This window comes from Cryptomeria japonica, unplaced genomic scaffold (genome assembly GCF_030272615.1).
Source record: "Cryptomeria japonica unplaced genomic scaffold, Sugi_1.0 HiC_scaffold_32, whole genome shotgun sequence".
In the NCBI taxonomy this organism is placed as follows: Eukaryota; Viridiplantae; Streptophyta; class Pinopsida; order Cupressales; family Cupressaceae; genus Cryptomeria; species Cryptomeria japonica.
In genome coordinates, this window is record NW_026728854.1 from 277,900 (window position 1) to 287,500 (window position 9,601).

The 9,601-nt window shown below is 62.7% G+C and overlaps 2 non-coding genes across 2 annotated transcripts; both read left to right on the forward strand.

Annotated features, from left to right (window-relative positions):
* Window positions 1-2,922: 2,922 nt before the first annotated feature.
* Window positions 2,923-3,041, forward strand: LOC131861734 (5S ribosomal RNA). Its single transcript, XR_009360766.1, has one exon. It is a non-coding gene; the product is annotated as a 5S ribosomal RNA (ribosomal RNA).
* A 5,915-nt stretch (window positions 3,042-8,956) lies between these two features.
* LOC131861735 (5S ribosomal RNA) lies at window positions 8,957-9,075 on the forward strand. Its single transcript, XR_009360767.1, has one exon. It is a non-coding gene; the product is annotated as a 5S ribosomal RNA (ribosomal RNA).
* The last annotated feature ends 526 nt before the right edge of the window (window positions 9,076-9,601 follow it).

Below are 9,601 nucleotides of genomic sequence, written 5' to 3' on the forward strand. Positions count from 1 at the left end.
ACCCTGGGCAAACCCAGCCAGGGTGCCCACCCCGGCCAAGGTGCAGGCGAGGTGCGCACCCGGGGCAAACCGGGCTCCGACAACGTGCACGCCGCACCTTGGAGCACACTTCGTAGCGCTCCCGGGTGCGCACCTCAGAGCACACCAAGGTGGGCAGCGAGGTGCGCACCTTTGATGCGCTGCCTTCACTAATTTCCAGAAAAGGCAAAAAAAAGAGGAGATTTTAAAATTTCCGTTTTGAAAGATAGTGAAAAAAACGGAACGCGGGTGCCATCTTGAGCCCGCCCTGGTGCACAGCCCAGGTAAGGTGCCCACCCTGGCAAAGGTGCGCACCCGGGCAATTAACCCTACTTCCGACTTCGTGCGCGCCAGGGTGGCAACCGGGCCTGGGAAGAGCCAATGCGAGAAACCCCACCAAACGCTCCGACAAAAAAAGAGGCGGCGCTCCAATAACCCCGCTTCGGAGCGCAGCCGGGGCAAACCCAGCCAAGGTGCCCACCCCGACGAAGGTGCACGCGAGGTGCGCACCCGGGGCAAACCGGGCTCCGACAACGTGCACGCAGCACCTTGGAGCACACTTCGAAGCACTCCCGGGTGCCCACCGGCGTTGCGCACCGTGGTGGGCAGCGAGGTGCGCACCTTTGATGCGCTGCCTTCACTAATTTCCAGAAAAGGCAAAAAAAAATGAGATTTTAAAATTTCCGTTTTGAAAGATAGTGAAAAAAACGGAACGCGGGTGCCATCTTGAGCCCGCCCTGGTGCGCAGCCCAGGCAAGGCATGCGCACCAAGGTGCCCACCCGCGGTGCACACCCGGGGCAAACCGGGCTCCGACTTCGTGCAGGCCGCACCTTGGAGCACACTTCGGAGCGCTCCTTGGTGCGCACCATGGTGCCCACCAGGGCGCACCCGGGGCAAACCGGGCTCCGACTTCGTGCACGCCGCACCTTGGAGCACACATCGGAGCGCTCCCAGGTTCGCACCAGCGTTGCGCACCTTTGATGCGCTGCCTTCACTAATTTCCAGAAAAGGCAAAAAAAAACGATATTTTAAAATTTCCGTTCTGAAAGATAGTGAAAAAAACGGAACGCGGGTGCCATCTTGAGCCCTTCCTGGTGCGCAGCCCAGGCAAGTTGTGCGCACCAAGGTGCCCACCCTGGCGGAGGTGCGCGCCCGGGGCAAACCGGGCTCCGACTTCGTGCACTGCATGGTGCCCACCAAGGCGCGCAACCCAGCCAAGGTGCCCACCGCAGCGAAGGTGCACGCGAGGTGCGCACCCGAGGTGCACACCCGGGGCAAACCGAGCTCCGACTTCGTGCACGCCGCACCTTGGAGCACACTTCAGAGCGCTCCTTGGTGCGCACCAGGGCGCGCAACCCAGCCAAGGTGCTCACCCCGGCGAAGGTGCACGCGAGGTGCGCACCCGGGGCAAGCCGGGCTCGGACTTCGTGCACGCCGCACCTTGGAGCACACATCGGAGCGCTCCCGGGTTCGCACCAGCATTGCGCACCTTTGATGCGCTGCCTTCACTAATTTCCAGAAAAGGCAAAAAAAAAAAAAAAAACGAGATTTTAAAATTTCCGTTTTGAAAGATAGTGAAAAAAACGGAACGCGGGTGCCATCTTGAGCCCGCCCTGGTGTGCAGCCCAGGCAAGTTGTGCGCACCAAGGCACCCACCCTGGCCAAGGTGGGTCACGGGGTGGGTCCTAGGGTGGGTAACGGGGTGGGTACTAAGGTGCGTGCCAAGGTGGGTCATGGGGTGGGTGCCAAGGTGGGCACCAGGGTGGGTGTGCACCAACCCTAGCCAGGGTAGGTCACGGGGTGGTTGTCGGGGTGGGCGTCAAGGAGCCAAGGTGGGTGGCAAGTAGCCAAGTTGCGTGCCAAGGTGGGTGTCGGGGTGGGTGCCAAGGATCCAAGGTGGGTGCCAAGGAACCAAGGTGGGTGTCTGGGTGGGTGCCGAGGTGGGAGCCAGGGTGGGTCCCAAGGTGAGTGCAAAGGTGGGTGCCAGGGTCAAGGTGAGTGCCAATGTGGGTTCCAAGGTGCCAGGGTCAGGGTGAGTGCCAATGTGGGTTCAAAGGTGCTAAGTTGGGTGCGAGGTTGGGTGCGAGGGTGGGTGGGTGCCAAGGTGTGCTAGGTGGAAGCCCGGGTGGGTCGGCATCCCATGGGTGTCGAGTTGGGTGCCTGATGGGTGCTTCTTGTCAAGTTTTAGTCGTCGGGACTCATTTCGAGCCTTAGAGGTCGTTTCTTGTCCGGTTGCCCTGTCTTCGACCTGGGAACCCAATTTTGGTCCTCGGGTCCCATTTTTTTTTGTCTCGCATCCCACTTTTGGCCTGTGGCCTTTTCGGGGTCGATTCTCGTTTTGGGCATCAGAGCATGTTTCTTCTCCTAAAACCCAATATTTGTTTATTAAGTCTCGGAACACATTTTTGTTCTCGTGGACCCATCATGGGTCTTGGAACGCATTTGTGGTCCTTGGGTCCCATTTTGCATCCCGAAACTTGTGTTTTGGTGCTTGATCCCTATTTTGGGTGCCCACCTTGCACCAAGTGCGCACCCGGGGCAAACCGAGCGCCTTGGTGCACCGGGGCAAGATCGAGCGTGCACCCGAGGCGCCCCGAACATGCACCAAGGTGCACTCGGCCCACATGTGAGCGCAGGTCGTTGCGCCCGAGGTGGTGTGTGGGCACCGCGTTGCAGACGGGACACTGCACGCACACGACGCCCCGTCCAGGTGCACGCACGTAGGCCGGGCCGGGTGCACACCCGACGCCCTAGCAAGGTGCGCGCACCCGGGCAGGGCTCACACTTGGCGAACGGGGCGCACTTCGCGAGGGAGGGTGTGCACCTCGACGGGGGTGGGTGGCCGGGGTGGATTCGCACGTGGGTCGCGGTTTGCTAAGTACACACTGCGACAAGCTCATAACGGGTGCGATCATACCAGCGTTAGTGCACCGGATCCCATCAGAACTCCGCAGTTAAGCGCGCTTGGGCCGGAGTAGTACTGGGATGGGTGACCTCCCGGGAAGTCCCGGTGTTGCACCCTTTCTTAGTTTTTCGCCGGGCGTCGCAATGCTATTTGAATAAACCTTTTGCCCGTTTGCGTTCTCGTCGGGGCCGGGCCGGGCCGGGGTGCGCTGCCCGCACTACCGCGCGCGCGGGGGCGACACCGAGCGCGCACCCGAGGCGCCCCGAGCACACAGGCCACGGTGCAACCCGGGCGTTGTGCGCGCACCCCGGTGCGCCCGAGGTGCTGCGCGCGCACCCAGGTGAAATCGGTGTGCACCTCGGCCAGTGCGCGCTCGGTCGAGTCGCGCACGTTGGCCAAGGTGCACGGTGATGTTTCTTACTCTAAGGTTCCGCACCAGACGCCCGGGACAGGTGAGCGAAGCTGGGCGGGGCCGGGTGCGCGGCCGGGGCAGGTGCACGCAGCTGGAGAGAGCTTTGGAGCACACCAGAGGTGCGCACCTTGGAGCACACTTCGGAGCGCACCAATGATGCGCTCCATTCAAAAGTTTCCTGAAAAGGCAAAAAAAGTTGAGATTATAGAATTTCCCACTTGAGAGATTGTAAAAAAAAAAAATTTAAAATGAAGGAAACGCGGGTGCCAAGGTGTGCGCGCCCGGGTGCGCAGCCCAGCCAAGGTGTGCGCACCAAGGCGCCCACCCTGGCGAAGGTGCACGCAAGGTGCGCACCCGAGGCAAACCGGACAATTAACCCAACTTTCGACTTCGCGCGCACCTGCGCACCTTGGAGCGCACTTCGGAGCGCTCCTTGGTGCGCACCAATCTTGGGCACCTCGGAGTGCACCATGGCGCCCACCAAGGTGCGCACCCGGGGCAAACCGAGCTCCGACTTCGTGCGCACCTTGGAGCGCACGAAAGGTGCGCACCATGGCGCCCACCAAGGTGCGCAGCCCAGCCAAGGCGTGCGCATCAAGGTGCGCACCCTGGCGAAGGTGCGCACCCGGGGCAAACCGAGCTCCGACTTCGTGCGCACCTTGGAGCGCACAAAGGGTGCGCAACCCAGCCAAGGTGTGCGCACCCCGGGCAAACCGAGCTCCGAATCGTGCGCACCTTGGAGCACACTTCGGAGCCCTCCTTGGTGCGCACCGATGTTGCGCACCTCGGAGCGCACCCGGGGAAAACAATGCAATTAACCCGACTTTCGACTTCGTGGGCACCTCGGAGCGCTCTCGGGTTCGCACCTCGGAGCACACCGAGGTGCGCACCTTTGATGCGCTGCCTTCACCAATTTCCAGAAAAGGCAAGAAAACATTGAGAAGGTGTGCGCACCGAGGTGCCCACCCTGGCGAAGGTGCACGCGAGGTGCGCACCCGGGGCAAACCGGGCTCCGACTTCGTGCACGCCATGCTGCGCACCTTGGAGGGCCATGGTGCGCACCTTGGAGCACACTTCGGAGCGCTCAATGGTGCCCAACCCAGCCAAGGTGCCCACCGCGGCGAAGGTGCACGCGAGGTGCGCACCCGGGGCAAACCGGGCTCCGACTTCGTGCACGCCGCACCTTGGAGCACACTTCGGAGCGCTCCTTGGTGCGCACCAGGGCGCGCAACCCAGCCGAGGTGCCCACCCCGGCGAAGGTGCACGCGGGGTGCGCACCCGGGGCAAACCGGGCTCCGACTTCGTGCACGCCATGGTGCCCACCGCGGCGAAGGTGCACGCGAGGTGCGCACCCGGGGCAAACCGGGCTCCGACTTCGTGCACGCCGCACCTTGGAGCACACTTCGGAGCGCTCCTTGGTGCGCACCAGGGCGCGCAACCCAGCCGAGGTGCCCACCCCGGCGAAGGTGCACGCGAGGTGCGCACCCGGGGCAAACCGGGCTCCGACTTCGTGCACGCCATGGTGCCCACCGCGGCGAAGGTGCACGCGAGGTGCGCACCCGGGGCAAACCGGGCTCCGACTTCGTGCACGCCGCACCTTGGAGCACACTTCGGAGCGCTCCTTGGTGCGCACCATGGTGCCCACCAGGGCGCGCAACCCCGCCGAAGGTGCACGCGAGGTGCGCACCCGGGGCAAACCGGGCTCCGACTTCGTGCACGCCGCACCTTGGAGCACACTTCGGAGCGCTCCTTGGTGCGCACCAGGGCGCGCAACCCCGCCGAAGGTGCACGCGAGGTGCGCACCCGGGGCAAACCGGGCTCCGACTTCGTGCACGCCATGGTGCGCACCAGGGTGCCCACCGCGGCGAAGGTGCGCACCCGGGGCAAACCGGGCTCCGACTTCGTGCACGCCGCACCTTGGAGCACACTTCGGAGCGCTCCTTGGTGCGCACCAGGGCGCGCAACCCAGCCGAGGTGCCCACCCCGGCGAAGGTGCACGCGAGGTGCGCACCCGGGGCAAACCGGGCTCCGACTTCGTGCACGCCATGGTGCCCACCGCGGCGAAGGTGCGCACCCGGGGCAAACCGGGCTAGGACTTCGTGCACGCCGCACCTTGGAGCACACTTTGGAGCGCTCCTTGGTGCGCACCATGGTGCCCACCAGGCCGCGCAACCCAGCCAAGGTGTGCGCACCAAGGTGCACGCGAGGTGCGCACCCGGGGCAAACCGGGGTCCGGCTTCGTGCACGCCGCACCTTGGAGCACACATCGGGGCGCTCCCGGGTTCGCACCGGCGTTGCGCACCGTGGTGGGCACCTCGGAGCGCACCGTGGTGGGCACCTCGGAGCACACCAAGGTGGGCAGCGAGGTGCGCACCTTTGATGCGATGCCTTCACTAATTTCCATAAAAGGCAAAAAAAAACGAGATTTTAAAATTTCCGTTTTGAAAGATAGTGAGAAAAAGGGAATGCTGGTGCCATCTTGAGCCCGCCCTGGTGCGCAGCCCAGCCAAGGTGTGCGCACCAAGGTGCCCACCCTGGCGAAGGTGCGCGCCCGGGCAATTAACCCAACTTCCAACTTCGCGCGCGCCAGGGTGGGAGCGCACCCAACAACCGGGCCTGGGAAGAGCCAATGCGAGAAACCCCACCAAACGCTCTGACAAAAAAAGAGGGGGCGCTCCAGTAACCCCGCTTCGGAGCGCACCCTGGGCAAACCCAGCCAGGGTGCCCACCCCGGCCAAGGTGCAGGCGAGGTGCGCACCCGGGGCAAACCGGGCTCCGACAACGTGCACGCCGCACCTTGGAGCACACTTCGTAGCGCTCCCGGGTGCGCACCTCAGAGCACACCAAGGTGGGCAGCGAGGTGCGCACCTTTGATGCGCTGCCTTCACTAATTTCCAGAAAAGGCAAAAAAAAGAGGAGATTTTAAAATTTCCGTTTTGAAAGATAGTGAAAAAAACGGAACGCGGGTGCCATCTTGAGCCCGCCCTGGTGCACAGCCCAGGTAAGGTGCCCACCCTGGCAAAGGTGCGCACCCGGGCAATTAACCCTACTTCCGACTTCGTGCGCGCCAGGGTGGCAACCGGGCCTGGGAAGAGCCAATGCGAGAAACCCCACCAAACGCTCCGACAAAAAAAGAGGCGGCGCTCCAATAACCCCGCTTCGGAGCGCAGCCGGGGCAAACCCAGCCAAGGTGCCCACCCCGACGAAGGTGCACGCGAGGTGCGCACCCGGGGCAAACCGGGCTCCGACAACGTGCACGCAGCACCTTGGAGCACACTTCGAAGCACTCCCGGGTGCCCACCGGCGTTGCGCACCGTGGTGGGCAGCGAGGTGCGCACCTTTGATGCGCTGCCTTCACTAATTTCCAGAAAAGGCAAAAAAAAATGAGATTTTAAAATTTCCGTTTTGAAAGATAGTGAAAAAAACGGAACGCGGGTGCCATCTTGAGCCCGCCCTGGTGCGCAGCCCAGGCAAGGCATGCGCACCAAGGTGCCCACCCGCGGTGCACGCCCGGGGCAAACCGGGCTCCGACTTCGTGCAGGCCGCACCTTGGAGCACACTTCGGAGCGCTCCTTGGTGCGCACCATGGTGCCCACCAGGGCGCACCCGGGGCAAACCGGGCTCCGACTTCGTGCACGCCGCACCTTGGAGCACACATCGGAGCGCTCCCAGGTTCGCACCAGCGTTGCGCACCTTTGATGCGCTGCCTTCACTAATTTCCAGAAAAGGCAAAAAAAAACGATATTTTAAAATTTCCGTTCTGAAAGATAGTGAAAAAAACGGAACGCGGGTGCCATCTTGAGCCCTTCCTGGTGCGCAGCCCAGGCAAGTTGTGCGCACCAAGGTGCCCACCCTGGCGGAGGTGCGCGCCCGGGGCAAACCGGGCTCCGACTTCGTGCACTGCATGGTGCCCACCAAGGCGCGCAACCCAGCCAAGGTGCCCACCGCAGCGAAGGTGCACGCGAGGTGCGCACCCGAGGTGCACACCCGGGGCAAACCGAGCTCCGACTTCGTGCACGCCGCACCTTGGAGCACACTTCAGAGCGCTCCTTGGTGCGCACCAGGGCGCGCAACCCAGCCAAGGTGCTCACCCCGGCGAAGGTGCACGCGAGGTGCGCACCCGGGGCAAGCCGGGCTCGGACTTCGTGCACGCCGCACCTTGGAGCACACATCGGAGCGCTCCCGGGTTCGCACCAGCATTGCGCACCTTTGATGCGCTGCCTTCACTAATTTCCAGAAAAGGCAAAAAAAAAAAAAAAACGAGATTTTAAAATTTCCGTTTTGAAAGATAGTGAAAAAAACGGAACGCGGGTGCCATCTTGAGCCCGCCCTGGTGTGCAGCCCAGGCAAGTTGTGCGCACCAAGGCACCCACCCTGGCCAAGGTGGGTCACGGGGTGGGTCCTAGGGTGGGTAACGGGGTGGGTACTAAGGTGCGTGCCAAGGTGGGTCATGGGGTGGGTGCCAAGGTGGGCACCAGGGTGGGTGTGCACCAACCCTAGCCAGGGTAGGTCACGGGGTGGTTGTCGGGGTGGGCGTCAAGGAGCCAAGGTGGGTGGCAAGTAGCCAAGTTGCGTGCCAAGGTGGGTGTCGGGGTGGGTGCCAAGGATCCAAGGTGGGTGCCAAGGAACCAAGGTGGGTGTCTGGGTGGGTGCCGAGGTGGGAGCCAGGGTGGGTCCCAAGGTGAGTGCAAAGGTGGGTGCCAGGGTCAAGGTGAGTGCCAATGTGGGTTCCAAGGTGCCAGGGTCAGGGTGAGTGCCAATGTGGGTTCAAAGGTGCTAAGTTGGGTGCGAGGTTGGGTGCGAGGGTGGGTGGGTGCCAAGGTGTGCTAGGTGGAAGCCCGGGTGGGTCGGCATCCCATGGGTGTCGAGTTGGGTGCCTGATGGGTGCTTCTTGTCAAGTTTTAGTCGTCGGGACTCATTTCGAGCCTTAGAGGTCGTTTCTTGTCCGGTTGCCCTGTCTTCGACCTGGGAACCCAATTTTGGTCCTCGGGTCCCATTTTTTTTTGTCTCGCATCCCACTTTTGGCCTGTGGCCTTTTCGGGGTCGATTCTCGTTTTGGGCATCAGAGCATGTTTCTTCTCCTAAAACCCAATATTTGTTTATTAAGTCTCGGAACACATTTTTGTTCTCGTGGACCCATCATGGGTCTTGGAACGCATTTGTGGTCCTTGGGTCCCATTTTGCATCCCGAAACTTGTGTTTTGGTGCTTGATCCCTATTTTGGGTGCCCACCTTGCACCAAGTGCGCACCCGGGGCAAACCGAGCGCCTTGGTGCACCGGGGCAAGATCGAGCGTGCACCCGAGGCGCCCCGAACATGCACCAAGGTGCACTCGGCCCACATGTGAGCGCAGGTCGTTGCGCCCGAGGTGGTGTGTGGGCACCGCGTTGCAGACGGGACACTGCACGCACACGACGCCCCGTCCAGGTGCACGCACGTAGGCCGGGCCGGGTGCACACCCGACGCCCTAGCAAGGTACGCGCACCCGGGCAGGGCTCACACTTGGCGAACGGGGCGCACTTCGCGAGGGAGGGTGTGCACCTCGACGGGGGTGGGTGGCCGGGGTGGATTCGCACGTGGGTCGCGGTTTGCTAAGTACACACTGCGACAAGCTCATAACGGGTGCGATCATACCAGCGTTAGTGCACCGGATCCCATCAGAACTCCGCAGTTAAGCGCGCTTGGGCCGGAGTAGTACTGGGATGGGTGACCTCCCGGGAAGTCCCGGTGTTGCACCCTTTTTTAGTTTTTCGCCGGGCGTCGCAATGCTATTTGAATAAACCTTTTGCCCGTTTGCGTTCTCGTCGGGGCCGGGCCGGGCCGGGGTGCGCTGCCCGCACTACCGCGCGCGCGGGGGCGACACCGAGCGCGCACCCGAGGCGCCCCGAGCACACAGGCCACGGTGCAACCCGGGCGTTGTGCGCGCACCCCGGTGCGCCCGAGGTGCTGCGCGCGCACCCAGGTGAAATCGGTGTGCACCTCGGCCAGTGCGCGCTCGGTCGAGTCGCGCACGTTGGCCAAGGTGCACGGTGATGTTTCTTACTCTAAGGTTCCGCACCAGACGCCCGGGACAGGTGAGCGAAGCTGGGCGGGGCCGGGTGCGCGGCCGGGGCAGGTGCACGCAGCTGGAGAGAGCTTTGGAGCACACCAGAGGTGCGCACCTTGGAGCACACTTCGGAGCGCACCAATGATGCGCTCCATTCAAAAGTTTCCTGAAAAGGCAAAAAAAGTTGAGATTATAGAATTTCCCACTTGAGAGATTGTA